A 19,601-nucleotide genomic window follows, 5' to 3' on the forward strand; every position below is an offset into this window, starting at 1 on the left:
AAAGTCCTAATGGATGTTAGGCGGTTGGAAAGTCCCAGGAGTGAAGCGGTGGGAAAGTCCTAACTGGATGTTAGGCGGTGTGGAAAGTCCCGGTGAGTGAGGCGGTGGGAAAGTCCTAACTGGGATGTTAGGCGGTTGGAAAGTCCCGTGAGTGAAGCCGTGAGAAAGTCCTAATTGGGATGTTAGGCGGTGTGGAAATCGTGAGTGAAGCCGGGTGAAAGTCCGGTGAGTGAAGCTGGGGGAAAATCCAGATGGATCGGGGATGATCGGACATCCGGTGTTGAGAAAGTCCAAGTAGGTCAAAGGGATTGACCGGACACATGGGAATTCTAGCAGTCAAGGAGTGACCGGATACTAGGAATGAAGTACCAACAGTCGAGGTTGACCGAATGTTGGTTTGAAGGCTTGGGACTTGGTTTGGGCAAAACCAAGTCACTAGTTATCGATCGATCGATCGGGCGTTATCGATCACCTTCGATCGGCCCGCACCGATCGAAGGTGATCGCAGTCGCTGAAGACGCCGATCGGTCCGTGGACCGATCAGAGCTTCCTTGATCGGTCGTGGCGATCGATCGGGAGACGATGTCGCGGAAGGAAGAGCTTCAAAGCCAAGAGTTGGGATCGTGGGACCGATTCCAGGCCTCGATCGGTCCGCACCGATCGTAGTGAATGTTTGATCGACCGATCGGGGGACCGATCATAGGGCACGATCGGTCCACGCATCGATCGAGTTCTAGCGCTGCAACGCAACGGCTAGTTTTTTCGCTTTTCTTCGCAGGTATAAAGGAGACGAGGCATCTTCTGTGAAAAGCTTCTTTCTTTTTGAAGTGCTGTCGTGCTTGAGCTTTGTTGAGCTCTTCTTCGAAAGCTTCGCGTGAGACTCCGACTGAGCTGCTGCTGTGGTTGGCGTCTGAGAAGTTGTTGCTTCTTCAACAGTCGACAAGAAGGCAAGGGTTGTTTACATTTGCTGTGTATTTACTTCTTGCTTCTCTTGTATTTGTACTCCTTATCTTGCTATTGCAAGAAGTAGTTGTGGCGAGGTTTCTCCACCCATAAGGAGCTCATATTTAGCCGGTTCTCCGGGGACTCATCCACCGACGGATTGGTAGGCTTCGTCCACCTTACGGACACGCCGAGGAGTAGGAGTTCATCTCCGAACCTCGTTACATCGGTTTGTTTTTCTTCTCCTTAGTTTCTTCCTTGTATTTCCGCTGCGACTAACCCTAACTGTAGGAAGAACGCGAGAATTTGGGGCGGCTATTCACACCCCCCCTCTCTAGCCGAGTACGAACGATCTCAACAAGTGGTATCAGAGCATGGCCGCTCTTCGACGGATCAACACCCGGGGGAGCACGGGCTAGAGATGGATCTCTATGGAGAAGATGTCACGATTCAACCCTTCTACGAGTCTCACGACAACTTCACATATTGGAAGGTAAGGATGATGTATTTTCTTAGGACTAATATGTTAAATTGGTTTTGTGTACAAGAAGGGTTTTCCCCTCTGATGGATGAGGAAGGAAAACCTATCAAGAAGAAGGAGTGGACGAAAGAGCAAATCCGACAATCCGAAATCAATGACGAGGTAACAAAAATTATTGAATTTGCTTTACCTAATAATGTTTTGTGCAAGATAGATAGGTACAACAACGCCAAGGAATTGTGGAACAATTTGGCAAAATTCCATGAAGAGGAGCCTAGTGAGCCAAGTAGCTCACATCATGGAGGAAGCGAATTGGGAGTTGAGGGCTACTCAACATCCAAGGAAGAAGAGGAGGAGAGCTCTTGTTCAAGATCGGAGCAAGAAGAGGCATCTACCTCCGGAAGGGATGAAGAAGAAAGCTCATCTACATCCACAACCCTAGGTAACTCAAACACTGTGATTTCAAACAAATTACACATAATGTGTTTTGAGTGTAGGAAGTTTGGGCACTACAAAAGTAAGTGTCCAAAGAGGGTTAGAAAGACTCCACCGGCACCAAAGGTCAAGGAAGCCGGAGTCCCGACATGCAAGAGCAAGAAGCACGTGGTGTGCTTCCAATGCAAGCAACGAGGACACTATAGGAGTCAATGTCCAAGGGGGAGGCAACCTCACAAGGACAAGAGGCCAAACACATGTAAAGGGGGAGCTAAGGCAAACCCTAAGGTAACATTTAAAGCTCATTCTTGCAATTCTAGTAGGATGCATGCTAGTAGTCTTATTGCCATTGTCAATAATGATAAGCATGTTAACACTAGAAATCGATACATGTGCTTAGGAGCCAAGCATGTTAGCCTAGATAAGAACAATTCTAGAAATGCTAACCCTAGAATTAACTCATCTAAGGCTAAGGAAAATCTAGATAGAAATCCCAAATCATCTAGACACATGCCTAGGAATACCTCAAAGAAAAATGATAAATCAAAACTTGAGGTATTAGAGAAAGAAAATCAAGTCTTGAGGTCAAGACTTGACTCTCTAGAAAAGGCTCTTAAGGATTTGACTCTAGGGTCTAGGGGTCAAAAACCCAAGTCCAAGGACAAGAAAGGTTTGGGTCACAAACCTAAGTCCCAATTGGTCAAGCCCACTTATCATAATGTTTCATTCGATTATGGAACAAAACCTAGGGCTAGGAAGACCATTACCAAGGTCACAAGGGGAGTCACCCCTATAGTTGACCTTGATGAGACCCAAATGACCAAGGCTTTAAAGCCTAAGAGGGTCATTAGGAGGGTTGCTAGGGAAGTTATCCCTAGTGAATATTTAGTGAACCCAATGAGCTCTAATAGGTATTGGGTTCCTAGGAGCATCTTCTCTACCCCATAGATGGGTTAGAGAGTGTCAACTCCGATTAGAAGGGTAGTTAACCCAACTTTGAGGAAATTGACACTCAAGGAGTATTTTCAAGGTTTTGAGAACTTTTGAAAATGAAATGGAATTATCATTTACTCCTTTGAAGAGTTAAATGTGCCTAAAGATTGGAAATTTCATTTTTAATCTCAATTGGCACAATTTGGGAAAATCTAGAGAACTCTCGAGGAAAAAAAAAATGAAACATGCCAAGTTTTGAGGATAAATTTGATCTTTAAGTGGCATGAATTAATCTAGAGTTCAAGAAGTGTCAAAATTAGGATTTTGGCATTTTGGGGCAATCTAGGATTAAATTTGAAGTTAGCCAAGTGGTTAAAGATACTTAGATAGGTAATCTAGGTATATTTATTTATGCTAAATCTTGCCATGATTGTTTGCCCTCACATGTCATGACATCATGTTTAGTTTTATTATCATTTGAAATCTCATGATAATGCTTAGGCTAGTTTTTATGTCATGTTTATTTAAATTTCAAACTTTATGCCATGATATCATGACATTGGCACATGTTTTCATTCATGATACCATTTTATGTCATGTCATCATCTCTTGCATTAATAATCAATTGAATTGATTTAAGGATGAAAAACACATTTTGATATTGAGATCAAATTTGTGTTTAGAAAATGCATGAGACCTTAGTCTAAGATACCTAAACCCATATCTCACATCAAAATTGCCATGGATGTGTTTGATACACTTTAAATATGTGTGAGATATTAGGATCATGAATTAGGATCAAGGTGCATAGTTCTTGTACCTAGATGAGCCTAATTCAAGAAATGGAGGATCATAGGGAAAGCTTGTGTACAAGTCATGTACATTTAGCCCTAAGATTATGGTCCTAAATTAAAAGGTTTAAAATCATTTTGAAATTGATTTGGAAAACCTTGATGAAGCCATCTTAGTGATTGCATTCATCATTGAATATTGTGATACAAAGTTGAGTTAAACTTGAACTATTTCAAAGTTTTTGAACTTTGTATCAAGATTGAAAAATGGAAGTTATTTTCATAGAAAACTATTTTTCCATGATAGTATATGTTATGAGGAATGTATCCTCAAAATTTCACAATTTTCAATTTTCTGATTTTCTAGAGGTTTCTGAAATTCGGAAGAAAATTTCAGAAATCAGAGTCCGGTTGTGGACCGATCCGGAAGTCCCTGATCGGTCCAGGTCCGTGTGGATCGGTCCTGGGACCGATCCAGGGAAGACTGATCGGTCTTAGGACCGATCAGGGCTGATTTTCGACTGTGGTCTGAAATTTCAGTTTTGGGAGTTGAGTTTCGGGTTTCTAAAGGTTTAAAACTCTCCAAGACATTGTTGGTGCAATGGTCAAGGGGGAGTTGACCTTTAGGGGGAGTTTTTACCTAATTGTCAAGGGGAGTTGACTCTTAGGGGGAGTTTTTACTCCTTAAGACTTTTGAGGATCAGTGACATAGGATTGTCACTAAGTTGATTGTTGAGTTTAGTATCAAGGGGGAAATTAAGAGTTTCAATGAAAGGTATGAGACTTTCATTAGGAGGAAACTCTTGACCTTGATTCTCTCTTTTTGATGTGTGTCAAAAAGGGGGAGAGTGTGGAGAATGGGAGAATGTTCTAGATAATGTTCAAGGAAGAACATTGGGAAACCTAAGTTAGGCTATCGGATTAACCTAACTTGATTATGGTTTTGTCAAACATCAAAAAAGGGGAGATTGTTAGTGCAACCTTAGGTCAAGGTTGACCTGGTTGACCTAACTCGAGTTGACCTGACTCGAGTTGTATTTTGATGTTTGACTTAGGAAGATTGTTGGTGCAACCTTAGGTCAAGGTTGACCTAGTTGAGTTGTATTTTGATGTTTGGCACTCGTGGAAGAGTTGTATTCTTGATATGGGACAAGAATAGATGTTTGGGAGATTATTGGTGCAATCATAGGTCAAGGTTGACCTGGGTGACCTGATTCGGGAAAGAGTCCAAGTATGGAGACTTGGCAACGGAAAAAGTCCAAGCAGGGAACTTGGCACTGGAAAAGTCCAAGCAGGGAGCTTGGCACGGGAAAAGTCCAAGTATGGAGACTTGGCACTGGAAAAGTCCAAGTATGGAGACTTGGCACGGAGAAGTCCAAGCAGGGAGCTTGGCGCGAGGGAAAGTCCTAAGTGGATGTTAGGCGGTGGAAAGTCCCGTGAGTGAAGCTGGGAAGTCCTAACTGGGATGTTAGGCGGTGTGGAAAGTCCCGTGAGTGAAGCTGGGAAAGTCCTAACTGGGATGTTAGGCGGTTGGAAAGTCCCGTGAGTGAAGCCGGGCAAGAAAGTCCTAATCGGGATGTTAGGCAGTGTGGAAATCCTGGTGAGTGATGCCGGGAAAGGGAGTGAAGCAAGGAAAATCCAGATGGATCGGGGATGATCGGATCAGGTGTTGAGAAAGTCCAAGTAGGTCAAAGGATTGACCGGACACTTGGGAATTCTAGCAGTCAAGGGAGTGACCGGATGCTAGGAATGAAGTACCAACAGTCGAGGTTGACCGAATGTTGGTTTGAAGGCTTGGGACTTGGTTTGGGCAAAACCAAGTCACTAGTTATCTGATCGATCCTAATTCTGAGTAGCTTGCTATCGATCGATCGATCGGTGTAATTATAAATCTGTATAATTCCCAAATTCGAGCGAAAATCTCAATTCGTAGATCTGGTGAAGCTTCCAGTTATCAGTCCAGGCGATCCAAAGCTTTGATCTGAAAGCTCCCGAGGCAGAATCACAACCTGTCCGACAGCCATGGGGATTTCGAGCCTGCCGACCCCATCGGAGAGCGTGCTCACTCTCGTCCTCGTCAACACCGTTCTCACCATAACGCAACGGCTAGTTTCTTCGCTGTTTCTTCTTCACGGTATAAAGGAGACGAGGGCATTTCGTGAAAAAGCTTCTTTCTCTTCTCTTCTGCTACAGTATGGTGCTTGAGCTTTGTTGAGCTCTTCTTCGCAAGCTTCGCGTGAGCTTCTTCCTTCGGCTGGGACTCCGACTGAGCTGCTGCTGTGGTTGGCGTCTGAGAAGTTGTTGCTTCTTCAACAGTCGACAAGAAGGCAAGGGTTGTTTACATTTGTTGTGTATTTACTTCTTGCTTCTCTTGTATTTGTACTCCTTATCTTGCTGTTGCAAGAAGTAGTTGTGGCGAGGTTTCTCCACCCATAAGGAGCTCATATTTAGCCGGTTCTCCGGGGACTCATCCACCGATGGATTGGTAGGCTTCGTCCACCTTACGGACACGCCGAGGAGTAGGAGTTCATCTCCGAACCTCGTTACATCGGTTTGTTTTTCTTCTCCTTAGTTTCTTCCTTGTATTTCCGCTGCGACTAACCCTAACTGTAGGAAGAACGCGAGAATTTGGGGCGGCTATTCACACCCCCCCCTCTCTAGCCGAGTACGAACGATCCCAACAATCTATATATATAGATATGTCTATGAAGCTCTTACTGCAGCTTGAGTGCAAGTTTTCTTTGACTTGAGGTATACAAGTCATCTTGGTCGTGGAGACTTATACTTTAATATCTTGTGTAGGCCTGGATGATTGGGTATTAGTCGAAATGCCCAAAGATATTTGGATAGTCCACGGAGGATTCACTGCTTCTTGTGAGGAGATGTATACCCTATGGCTACTCATTAGGATTATTACTCAAAGTCTTTGGCCAAAGAATCATATGTTAAGAGTGCGAGACTTTTAAACACATGTACGAGTAATTTAAAGCCGTAGAACAAGAAAGTATTACTTGGGTTAGGTATGACGTAGCCAATCTAGTGGGGATAGACACATAGACCATGTCCTAAACCAAGTGGGTATAAGAGGAGTGAAAGGAATAAGACATGACTCACTATAGCCGCTGAAGGGTTTAGAACTAGTTTTAAGATCAACTATGATTTTCTGACTAATTGGGGATCATGATGTACTACTAGGTGCCACTCATGATCGTTTTATAATTAAGTAGTTAATTATGGACAACTAAGATAAATCGGGAACCTATTGAGTCATATGCACTAATGAGTCTCTAAAAGACGTAAAATAAGTTAAAGAATAGGATATTAGATCAAGAGATAAATGTTTGGTTGGACCATACATAAGATAAATATGAAAATATTTGTCATGATGGAAGCACAGATGGGCTACATCTCTTATAGTAGAGTTGAACCATATTTGGTTTAATCATGAATTAGTGATGAATCAACTTGGTTTAGTTGTGAATCAAACCAAGGGGTTAATGTGCTAATTTTTGGTTAAGGGATGATGGGTTGGATTTGTGTTTTCTAATCTATCTCATTAAAGAGGGTTATATATAAATGTAATTATGAGAGAATTAGACACAAGTTTCATTATTTAGTTGATTGGCTTTTGGAAACCCAATTCTCCTCTCCCTCTCCTCTCTCTCCCGCCGCCAATAAGAGGGTGCTCCCTCTTGTTGCCGTGACCACCACAAGGGAGAAAAACTCTCCCTTGTGTGCTTCTCTTCTTCTTCCTCTTGATCCCTCTTATTCACTCGTGGCTTGTAACTTCTGAAGGAGAGGCTTGTACTCAAGGAGTTATCTTGAGGAGCTCGGCATGGATACGAATAGAGGCGAGGTTTGACAACGTCACTACGGTTGATGTCCTTCTCGTTACAAGTCATCCGTAAGGTATACCTAGCGTAAATTTACTTCTCGTAAAATTTTAATTATGTGATCATATTTGGCATATTGTATCCTTGTATGTGTGTGGTGTGTGTGATATAATAATTAGGAACTATTATTGTTTTATTTTCCACTATGAATCTTTACGAAACATGTTCTAGCACACACCTGCATTGAGCATATCCCAATAATGGTACCGGAGCCTGATCGTGCTTCTGTAGGATCATTGTGCACTAGAGGGGGGGGGTGAATAGCGCTCGTGGCTAATTCGTTCATTTTAAAACAATCGAGTAAAAATGCAGCGGAATAATGAAAAGATAGAGACAAGAGAAAGCACACCAAGATTTACTTGGTTCAGAGCCTGTGACGACTCCTAATTCAAGGCCTGCACGTGAGAGTGCTTTCAATGGGAAATCACTAATTAATCGAAGGTTGCAACAAGATTTACAGTTGAAGTACAAGTAACTTTGAAATACAACAATACCGACGACGTGGAGAGTTAAATCCTTAGAACAATCGTCGTCGGGAAAGCTTTCGAGCATCGAGGAGGTGTTTTCTGAGCAGCTCGAAGAAGCAGAACTTGTTCAGAATGTTGTTGTTAACTCTTGGTTAAAGGCTACTTTTATAGGCTGTTATGGGCACCTGGAACCACTCCGGGCGCCTGAACCACGTGGTTTGGCCAACTGACGCACGCCACATCAGCTTGCATATAATTTTTGGGTTCTGGGCGCCTAGACCAGCTTTTTCCAACCCCTTATTTTCTGAAAAATAAAGTTAGTTCAGGTAAAAAATAATATATATAATATGAAATTTGACAGCCTCTGACTGTCCGGTTCTGACTTTGAGTTTTGTCGAAACTCTAGGTCGAACTGACGCCTATTGTTCCCTCTTTGGGGAACGCGTCCTCACCCACTCCTCTCAAGAGAAGTTACCTGTTGACATGCCGGTCCTCCAAACCAACTGGACTTTTACTTAGCGCCCGAGGCTTCCGGTCTTCGTGTTGGACGTCCGCTCCATGACCCGTCCAGACTTCCACCCGGTTCGCGACCACCAGGATTTCAACCTAGAGTCCCCGACTCTAGGATTTTGTCCGAAGTGCTCGACCCGCCAAGACTTTCCACCTAGAGTTATCTCCCCTAGAACCTAGGGTCACCACCCCTAGGGTTTTCTACCTGCATAGAATCCACTAGGACTTTTGCCTAAAAACACTTAGGAATTTTCCTGCAAGCTCAATCAACCTTGTTATATCACAAGACAGCTTAACTTTGGACCCTTTAACATAATCAAAACTCAGATTCGATCGTCTGGTGCTCCATGCACCAATAATCTCTCTCTTTTTTTATTATGGCAACCTGGTTCAAAGTTAAGTAAAAAATAACAATAATTAAGGAATTTTAACATGAGCATAAATACAATGATTTGTAAAAAAAAATTTATGCTCCCCCTTTCGTAAGTATGTTTCACTTAACTTTAACCTCTCTCCCCTTTTGACATATATATATATATATATATAAAAAGTAGAGAGAATGTTGTTTAACATGTAAAGATAGTAAAAAATTTACTCTGTTTAACTTTAAGCTCCCCTAAAAGGTAGCAAAAATAAACTTAGCTAATTTTTAAGAGTTGAAAATGACTTAGTTTTTGAAAATAATTACTTTGAAAAATACCTAGCTAAATTAGAAATGTTTTGAAAATACTTAACTTTTTCAACAAAAACTTAGTTGAACTTAAGCTTTGAAAAAGAGTTAGAGAAAAACTTAGCTTTAACAGGATTTTAATAAACATCTAGGTTTGAAAAATATTTTGATAAAACATTTAACTTAAAAAGAATTCCTTATAAAAAAACTTCTCTAAGAAGATGAACTCTTTTAAAAAGAAACTTTATCAAATACTTAGCTTTATCAAAACTTAGTTAAGTACTTAGCTTTTAAAAAAAAATTTGATAAAAAGCTTAGTTAAGTACTTTGCTTAAAAACTATTTTGATAAAAACTTAGTTTCAAAAAATTTGATCAAAACCTAGTTAAGTACTTAGTTTAAAAAGATGTTGATAAAAGCTCAGTTAAATACTTAGCTTAAAAGAGATTTTTATAAAAGCATAGTTAAGTATTTGAACTTATTTTTTCAAATAAGGTTTACTGAACTTACTTTTTCAAATAAGGTTTACTGAACTTCCTTTTTCAAAAATATTTTGAACTTTTTTTTTAAAAAAAAATTAACTTTGAAATTTTGAGAAAGAATACTTAACTCCTTTGTTTTTTAAAAAAACTTTGAAATCTTGAAAAACAATGTTTTAACAAAAAAAAAACTTAATGCCTTAAGCTTCCTTTTACTCCCCTTTAATTAATGCCAATTTTTTTTTTTTAAGTTTTAGGGTCCTAAAGTCCAAGCATGTAAAATAAACATAAAAGTCATTATTTATTTTCCTAATTTTCCATCTCACCCTTTCTAGGCTATCAAGCATGTTCAACTTATGAGTTTGTGTGAGATAGAGTTAAGTTAAGTTGATTTTATCTTTAACTTTAAAAAAATATTTATGATATTGAAGTATATTTCAAAAATAATTTAAGTTAAATTTAGTTTTCAAAAATATTAAATTTTGAATTTTAAAAAATAAGTTTAATTAGATTTAAATATTTGACAATATTAAAATTTTGAAGATTAATTATAATTTGAAAATGATTAATATTTTAGAAATTAATTATGATTTGAAAATAATTAATATTTTAAAATGATTAAGATTTTAAAAATTAATTAAACTTTTATAATTAATTAGATTTTGAAATTGATTAATCTTTTGTAATTAATTAGATTTTGAATATAATTAAACTTTTGCAATTAATTATGAATTTTAATTGAGTTAGCTTTAATTTAATTAATTTATGTTTGGTTAACCACTTTAAGTCTAGGTCCATCTCTCCTTTTTTTCTAGATTTTCAATCAGGGAACCTTAATAATTTTGTGAGATGGTTAATTTAATCTTTAATTTAAATTCCAATCTAAGGCTTGATCAATATTTGAGTTAGACTAAGGTTTAACAGTCAGTTAATTAAATGTCTATTTCAATAATTGGCTTCTAGACTATGGCAATGCACTAGGTCTTCTTGGGTATGGGATCATCCACCACTTCTAGACAAAACTTTTTAAAGAAATTAAATATTTAATTTTCTTTTTGAAAATCCTAGGTCTAACTAGTCAAGTGTGGATCAAGCCTAAGTCCTTATCTACCCTAATATAAGCATGTATAATGACGCTGAGGTGGCCTGTTGTGGCAACCACTCGACATAAGCCTTTTGTTGTTGCTCCACTATCTTTGCTGCTCGTGCATGGATGAGCGCGTCGAGCTCTTCTTGGGTGAGCGTCACGGTGTGTTGACGTCCAGCTTCTTCCATCGTCTCGGCTCCAGATTCAGGTGTGTTCCCACAGACAACGCCAATTTGATCCTGTCCGGGTGTTGAATCGACAGACGCTGGGGACGTGGCGCTCTCGTCGACGGCGTATGAACCTCCGACTGGCATGAGCCTCCGGTGAGAACTTGCAAGCACAAAATCGAGCCGGGAAGGGGTTCCCGGCGACGACCCTCCAACGCTCAAGTCAGCTCCGGCGAGAAGAGATTGAGGCAGAATAACGAGTGTGAAGACTAGCTACAGTGATGAGAATGCGTACCTCCGTCGAAGGTTGGGGGCCCTTATATAGGGCTCCCAGGGGGCGCGTGCATGCTTTCCGAGGCGTGCACGCTCCTCAAAGCATACCTAGGAATGGTCGTGTCAGAAAAGTGCGCATAACGCCATACCTCAACCGTCCGAGCATATCTCTGACATGACAGTGAAAACTTCCACCGTACGATTCTCTGTCCGGTCCGGCCGCCAACCATGTTGTTCGTCGGCGACACATGTCTCGAGAAGGATAACACCGGTTGTCTCCTTTGTCTTCTTCTGCTCCTTTTGTCTGTTATTAGCCCGACCGGGAGAGATGTAGGGACCCACTGTCGTTCGGGAGGGGACATGTATTGGTTGATTCGCAACTCGTCCGAGCGAACAGGCCGCCCGGCGCCTCAACTTTCCTAGGCGGACTTATGAGCATCGGAAACCCGGCCCGCAGCCGAGCTGTTTCTGCGCCGCACCGGGCGTGGTCGTGACCTTCCGATCGGCCACACCTTTGGGTTGACTATCTTGGCTTTAACCTCCACGTTTTATTGTCCTCTATCCCGTACAGGACTCCACTCTTACTACCGGATCAACCAAGAAAGAAGCTAAGAAAGTAGTGAGTGAAGTAAAAAATGAAACTTTTGAACGATTATATCAAAAATTGGATACAAAAGAAGGGGAAATAGACATTTATAGAATAGCTAAAGTGAGAGAAAGGAAAACAAGAGATCTTAGTCAAATAAAATGTATTAAAGATGAATGTAATAGGGTATTAGTAAATGATGGAGAAATAAAAGAGCGATGGAAGAAGTATTTTCATCAACTTTTTAATGATGATTTAAGTGACCAACTTAACTTAGGTATTTTAAGTAGGTCAAATGAGCATAAAAATTTTAATTTTTATCGTAGAATTCAAACTTCGGAAGTAAAACAAACTTTAAATGAGATGCACAATGAAAAAGCTGTTGGACCAGATGATATTCTGATAAAGGTATGGAAGTGCTTAGGGAAACAAAGTATTGAATAACTTACAAAATTATTTAACATGATATTGAAAACGAAAAAATGTCTGATCAATAGAGGATAAGTACTTTAGTTCCTTTATATAAGACCAAGCGAGACGTACAAAATTGTGCAAACTATAGGGGTATTAAACTAATGAGTCATACTATGAAACTTTGGGAAAAAGTAATAGAAAAAAGATTAAGGAAGGAGACCACAGTGACAGAAAATCAATTTGGGTTCATGCCTGGAAGGTCGACAATAGAAGCTATACATCTTCTTAGATAATTAATTGAAAAATATCGGGAACAAAAACAAGATCTACACATGGTATTCATTGACTTAGAAAAAGCTTATGATAGAGTCCCAAGAGAAATTATATGGAGAATTTTAGAAAAGAGATGTGTTAGCGTAACATATATTGAACTAATTAAGGATATATATGAGTATGTTGTTGGTGCAATATCCCTTAGGTCAAGGTTGACCTGGTTGACCAAGCTTGAGTCTTGGTTTGGATTTCGATGTTTGACAATAAGATATTGATTGCAGAAGAGTCAAGTAGGTCAAGGTTGACTGGATACTTGACTGTGAAAGTCCTGGTGAGTGAAGCCAGGTGAAAAGACCTGGTGAGTGAAGCCAGGCAGAGTGGAAAGTCCTGGTGAGTGAAGCCAGGTGAAAAGACCTGGTGAGTGAAGCCAGGCAGAGTGAAAAGACCTGGCGAGTGAAGCCAGGCAGAAGGAAAACCCTGGTGAGTGAAGCCAGGTGAAAGTCCTAGTGAGTGAAGCTAGGCAAGGGAAAATCCAGATGGATCAAGAATGATCGGACATCTGGTGTTGGGAAGTCCAAGTAGGTCAAGGGACTGACCGGATACTTGGCACGAAGATAAAAGTCCAAGTGGGTCAAAGGGATTGACCGGACACTTGGTGGGGAGTCCTAGCAGGTCAAGGGAGTGACTAGATGCTAGGCATGACGTACCAACAGGTTAAGGTTGACCGGATGTTGGTTTGGGAGGTTTGGGACTTGGTTTTGGGCAAAAACCAAGTGCTGGATCGATCAGTGGATCGATCCAGACCTTTCCCAGCGAACAGAAAGCCTCTGGATCGATCAGTGGATCGATCCAGATGTCCCAATCGATCAGTGAATCGATTGGGACGCTGCTGCTTCGTGCGATAAGCGCTGGATCGATCCGTGGATCGATCCAGGCATTTTTCCAGAGCACAGAGGCGCTCTGGATCGATCCGTGGATCGATCCAAAGTCTCCCCGATCGATTGGGCAAAATGCCTAGATAGATATGCCTAGATATGCATTTAACAACACTTATTAACAAGTGACATCCTAGGTGGATGTCTGATATCTCTAAAATGCCTAGATAGATATGCATGATCCTTAGATTAGGGCAAAACCAAAATCTACATCTCACAAAGACTATAAGGTGACTTGTATGTGTTTTAGTACACATTAGATACAAGTGAGATGTTAGGATGATGAACAAAGCTCAAGATGTTGATTCAGTGCATTCTTTTGAGTTTTTAGGTTCATCAAAACACATAGTTATGTGTTTTCCCATCATTGGGAAAGCTAATGTACAAGTCATGTGCATTATGCCCCAGGAACATGATGAGATATTGGTTTTGAAAATGTTTTTTAAAAAAAAATACTTTTGGAAAACCATGATGAAGACTATCTTTTGATAGTAATCACCATTGAATAGTTAGACAAAAACTTGAAGAAAACGCTAAAGTTTTAGCAAGTTTTCAAGCTTGTGTCAATTTTTGAAAATATGATGTATTTTCATAGAAAACTATTTTTCCATGATTAAGTATGCCCTAAATAATGTCTACACGAAATTTCATGATTTTTGGATTTTTGTAAAATTTTCTAGGGGTTTCTGAAGTTGACTGAAATGGAATTTCAGCAACTATCAGAGCTCCGATCGATCCATGGATCGATTGGAGTGCCTGAATCGATCCGTGGATCGATTCAGAAGGCAAGTCTCTCGCGAGCAGAAGCTCGCTGGATCGATCAGCCGATCGATCCAGGTAGTCTGAATCGATCAGTGGATCGATTCAGAAAGGTTCAATCGATTGGAACCCAACTCCAATCGATCCAAGTTGCTGATTTTGGCTGGGAATGCCTGATTTCAGCATCTTTGAACCTCCTTGAGTCTAGGTAACCATTCCAAACCCCTAAAATACATTTGTATACATACAAAGGGTGTTTTCATGTGAAAACTAGGATGGACTGGTTAAGGAAGGATTCATTGAAGTTTAGGTTGAGGTTTGTTTCAAATTTTGAGTATTTGAACCTCAAAACTTCTAAATTTGGGTTTCCTAAAGGTTTAGGAATTCCAAGTCATTGTTGGTGCAATGACAGAAGTTACCACCATGTTCTTAGGGGGAGGGACTTTTTAAAGGCATGAAAATTATTTTTCATAAACCTTAGAAGGTGGTTAACCTTCCGTTAAGTGGATAATGCTCAAGGATGGACATTTGCCTACATTGAGGAAGAATGTAGGGTTAAGGATAAATGAAGGGTATGGGACCTTCATTTGGGTCATTAGACCATGTCAATGCTCCAGAGCAAGCATTATTTGAAAATGAAGGGAATGAGTCCTTCATTATCGTGTTGGTCACAACGAGTGAAGTTGTGAACAACAATGAGCAACTCTTCAGGGGGAGAGTTTTCAACAATGGGGCATTTGTTGAAGCGTGCCCAAGATTGAGGCACGGGTTGAGGTGTGCTCAAGGATGGGTTGATGTGTGCCAATAGGGGGAGAATGTGTGGTTTAAGTTAGACCTTCATTACCTATGGGGGATGTCATAGGGGGAGAATGAAGGGAACCAACATTCATACTTTGGCATGAATGGAGTTAAGGCTATTGGATTAGCTTAACTCAGAATGGTCCAAACTTAAAGGTATTGTCAAACATCAAAAAGGGGGAGATTGTTGGTGCAATATCCCTTAGGTCAAGGTTGACCTGGTTGACCAAGCTTGAGTCTTGGTTTGGATTTCGATGTTTGACAATAAGATATTGATTGCAGAAGAGTCAAGTAGGTCAAGGTTGACTGGATACTTGACTGTGAAAGTCCTGGTGAGTGAAGCCAGGTGAAAAGACCTGGTGAGTGAAGCCAGGCAGAGTGGAAAGTCCTGGTGAGTGAAGCCGGGTGAAAAGACCTGGTGAGTGAAGCCAGGCAGAGTGAAAAGACCTGGCGAGCGAAGCCAGGCAGAAGGAAAACCCTGGTGAGTGAAGCCAGGTGAAAGTCCTAGTGAGTGAAGCTAGGCAAGGGAAAATCCAGATGGATCAAGAATGATCGGACATCTGGTGTTGGGAAGTCCAAGTAGGTCAAGGGAGTGACCGGATACTTGGCACGAAGATAAAAGTCCAAGTGGGTCAAAGGGATTGACCGGACACTTGGTGGGGAGTCCTAGCAGGTCAAGGGAGTGACTAGATGCTAGGCATGACGTACCAACAGGTTAAGGTTGACCGGATGTTGGTTTGGGAGGTTTGGGACTTGGTTTTGGGCAAAAACCAAGTGCTGGATCGATCAGTGGATCGATCCAGACCTTTCCCAGCGAACAGAAAGCCTCTGGATCGATCAGTGAATCGATTGGGACGCTGCTGCTTCGCGCGATAAGCGCTGGATCGATCCGTGGATCGATCCAGGCGTTTTTCCAGAGCACAGAGGTGCTCTGGATCGATCCGTGGATCGATCCAAAGCCTCCCCGATCGATTGGGAATAATCGAATCGATCGGGATCCGACCGTTGGCGTCGATAAAGGCCGCAGGCGCACGATTCCTTCGGCATCTCTTCGCAGATTCATCTCAGATCTCTCGCCAGCTTCTCCACAGCACTCACAAAGCTCAGATCGCCAGTTTTTAAAGGATCTTGGAAGGTTTCCAAGTCAAGAGGCGGATCAAAGCCAAGAAGAGAAGCTAGGATTAGGGTTTGTACTCATTGTAAGCTTGTATTTCTTGTATCCTTTCCCTCTCTTCTTGTGTTGAGTCTTGTAGGGCTTCTCCGCCCTTGGTAGTTACCATAAAGGAGAGTTTTACTTAGTGGAGGGTGTGTGTATTGGTGTGGATCCTTGGATTAGTCACCTCTTGTGAGGTGGATACCAAGTAAACCAACCGTGTTAGCGTTGTGTGATTGTTTCTTTGTATTTCCGCTGCACATCTTTGAAGAAACAAGCAACGCCGAGCAACGAGCGAACGCGACGAGCTATTCCCCCCCCCCCCCCCCCTACTTTTGGTCCTAACATATGTAACGATCAAAGTAAAGGCTTCAGACAGAGTAATTGAAGCATTTCTAATAAAGATATGGTTACATCAAGGATCAGCTCTAAGTCCCTATCTTTTTACACTAATGATGGACGAACTCACTGCGCACATTCAAGACACAGTATCGTGGTGCATGTTGTTTACAGATGATATTATTTTGGTAGATGGAACATGTGAAAGAGTAAATACTAAACTAGAATCTTGAAGGGAAACACTAGAAGGGAAATGTTTTAAGCTTAGTAGATTAAAGACAGAATATATGAAATTTAAGTTTAGTAATATTAGAAGTAATGAAACAATTGTTAAGATAGGAGAGGACGAGTTGTCCGAAACCGAGAGATTTAAATATTTAGGATCATTTTTGCAAAACGATGGAGGAATTGAGAGAGATGTCTTACATAGAATACAAGCAGGATAGGTGAAATGGAGGGGAGCGTCGAGTATTTTATGTGACCGTAAAGTATCTCTGAAACTTAAAGGTAAGTTCTATAAAACCGCAGTTAAACATGCTATATTATATGGAGCTGAATATTGGACTATTTATCGAGCACATGAGCAGAAGATGAGAGTTGTAGAGATGAGAATGTTAAAGTGGATGTGTGGACATACGAGGATAGACAAAATAAGAAATGAGAGCATTAGAGAAAAAGTCGGAGTTGCATCTATTGAGGAAAAATTCCGAGAGACACGTTTAAGATGGTACAGACATGTATTTAGACGACCAATAAATGCTCCAGTTAGGCGATGTGAAACTATGATAAACATGCATATCAAACGAGGAAGAGGAAAACCAAAAAAGACTTAGTTAGTAACAATAAAACAAGATAAATTTATTTAAATATAGATGATGATATAATAGGAGATAGAACTCAAAGTGTAAAAGGATTCATACAGTCGATCCCACCTAGTGGGAAAAGGCTTGGTTGTTGTTGTATCATCAAAGCGGTTAGAGTGACGTAAATGTGTTGGACAATGCACTGAATATGTGAAAATCCAACAACAATAATAAGGATTTTAAGTATATGCATGTGTAAAGGGTTCTCAAAGAATATGATAAATATATTCCACAATTAGTTGCTCATTACTCTAATAAGAAGACAAGGACATCCGAATCAAAGGGAAACACTTCAACATCAAATCCAAATACGAGTATTGATTTGGATAACTCTGAAGTCCGCATTCGTCCGATGGGGTAAAAGGCAACGAAGAGGAATGGCAAATTCAAAGCCAAAGAGCGTGACACAATGGAACATAACATCAATAAAAAAATGACAAGATATTAAATAATATTAAATATAAAAAATAGTTTTCATAAGGATTATGAAATTTTTATGAAAGATACTAATGAAATGACATCAGGACAACTTTATTTACATAAAACATAGTTAAAAATTAAACAGAGATATAGTCTATATAGATGTATTATTATATATTATTATAATTTATGTCTTTTTATTTGATGTTATATAATATTTATGTATTTTTGTTAATTATTAATGTTAGTTCAAGTTAGTAATTTATAAATTTAAATTTTATAAAATTTTACTAGTATATAATATGAAATATGAAGGAGAGATAAAAATTATATGAAAAATATGAAATTATGAAGGAGTTGTTGAGAGATGGTGTTTTTTTATAATTGATAGATGTGTGAGATTTTTTATTCCAAAAATGTGGCAATGAAGAAACTCCGCTAACCAATGTAGATGCCTTAAGTTTAAACTTCGTCCCGACGCCTGCGCGTCCTCGCCGGACTGGTGGACTCTATCCAGCGCCGCGAACCCCCTGCTCCGCCGGCAGACCACAACACCAAATAGTCTGTGCAGTGCTACTCTCCCAACTGCTCCGCCGAAAGTTGTTCGACTGCCACAACGTCCAATACGTATAGCCTTCCACCGATCCACGGACTCTACGACGTCATGAAGGTGTTCACGGCCGGCAGACCACTCCCCGACACTCCGCCGGAGTTCCTGTTCGCCGCCGTGAACATTTTCGGCGAAATCTACGACGCGAAGCACGTGGCCAGGTCCCACAGCCACAACTGTACATTAGTGGGGCGGTGCTTCCGGTCGGTCGGCGAGCACTAAAATATCACTTTTTTTTAGAAAAAAAAAAATAAATAAATAAAATAATAATTCTTTTTATTAGAAAAATACGGAACCAATTCTTATCCGCAACGCCACCGACCTCATCGGCATCACTGAGACCACGATCGGCCCCTCCATACTATAAATCCACGCCACGACCCGAATAGGCCGAGTAGGAATTATCGCATCGACGGTTGCAAGCGACGTTTTTGCGGTGATGGCTGAGGTAGCTCTGCTGGTGGCGGAGGACTACGAGAGGAGGAGGAGGAGCGAGACGGCGTCGTCGGGGAAGGGCGAGCGCGGGTTGAAGCGGGAGCAGTCCTTCCATTCCTTCGCTGTGTTGTTGGCGCTTGGGAGGAAGGCGAGGGAGACAGCCACTGCGGCGCTGATGGGTGTGGATCAGAGGGCGGCGGAGCAGAGGATCTCGGTCGGGTTGGCCGCCGTCGATGGGCTCTTCTCCGCCTGATGCTTTCCACTCTCTTTTTTTTTTTTTTTTTTTTGTAGACAAGATATGCACATGAAACTGGTTTTAGGTCATTATTTTTTTTAAAAAAATTAATAAATTAAAATAACATATATATTTACTGAGTATTGAGTAACGTTACCCAGAGGAGGATGCTCCGTGTAAATCTCACATATTTTATTCGATTATTTTTTTTTTACTTAATATTATAATCTAATCTAATCCCTCAATTATTTTTTTGAAAGATAAATTTTTATTGGTATAATAATTTTTTTTTAAAAAAAATATAATTTGTTTTGTAAGCTTTTAAAGTCCGCTTAAAAAATATTTAATTTGTATTTAAGATTATCAAATTCGAAATCTTTGATTTTTTTTAAAATTAAATTTAAATTTATAATATTTTATTTGATTATTTATGAATGATTGGCAAATGAAATTTAAATTGAATTCTAATTATTATTATATAATTTTAACTTTTATATATATATATATTATGACAAGTATTTGTGAAATAACTTCGATGAGAAAAAAACGTTAAGAGACCCTCCTAGCCCAACCTAGACACTCTAAGATTCTTTTTCAAACCTGCTCCCATTTTGAGTCAAGAGATAGATAAATAGACACATTCCATTGCACTGA

This window comes from Zingiber officinale, chromosome 5B (genome assembly GCF_018446385.1).
Source record: "Zingiber officinale cultivar Zhangliang chromosome 5B, Zo_v1.1, whole genome shotgun sequence".
NCBI classification, from domain to species: Eukaryota; Viridiplantae; Streptophyta; class Magnoliopsida; order Zingiberales; family Zingiberaceae; genus Zingiber; species Zingiber officinale.